This window comes from Loa loa (assembly GCF_000183805.2).
Source record: "Loa loa unplaced genomic scaffold supercont3.294, whole genome shotgun sequence".
Taxonomy (NCBI): Eukaryota; Metazoa; Nematoda; class Chromadorea; order Rhabditida; family Onchocercidae; genus Loa; species Loa loa.
Genome location: NW_018108474.1, coordinates 11,481 through 12,323, shown reverse-complemented (window position 1 = coordinate 12,323; position 843 = coordinate 11,481).

Genomic DNA, 843 nt, shown 5'->3' with positions numbered 1-843 from the left:
TAATTCAAACACTTGAATTGTTAAGATTCCTAACTCAAATACTTGAATTATTAGGATTCCTTTTCCTAACACAGATACTTGAATTGTTGAGATTCCTTCTGCTAACTCAAATACTTGAATTATTGAGATTCCTTTTGCTAACTCAAATATTTGAATTACTAGATTCCTCTTGCTAATTCAAACACTTGAATTGTTAAGATTCCTAACTCAAATACTTGAATTATTAGGATTCCTTTTCCTAACACAAATACTTGAATTGTTGAGATTCCTTCTGCTAACTCAAATACTTAAATTATTGAGATTCCTTTTGCTAACTCAAATACTTGAATTGTTAGGTCTTTTCTGTTTCTTAATTTAATTTTCATGACGCCCGTACATGTGTGTGTGTGTGTGTGTGTGTATGTGTGTTTGTATTATTCGAAGATTATCATATTTCTTTAATTTGCTAAATTCCTTTGCTTTTCTATAATATGTCAATTGTCGTAACTCATAACATGGAACAAATGCGCCTGCAGGAATAAAGTGATTAAAAATGATTTAAAATACAAGAATAAAATAATTTTTTTATTCATGAAGGCAAATAAACATTTTCATTGATTAAAATGATAAATTGATAAAGTTACAGGAATGAAATAAGTTCCAATTTATGTTATCAATTTGATGAATTCATCGATAATGTTAATTTATCGACGTTTATTCCGTTTTTTCTACTTACCATACCAATTACGCATCAATTTTCTCATCTTAATTCAATTCTTTTCAAAAATCTGCTTAATATTAGCTGGATTATTATGTGCTATAGCACTCTATTACCGTACAACCAATATTTGGACATTAAAAAAT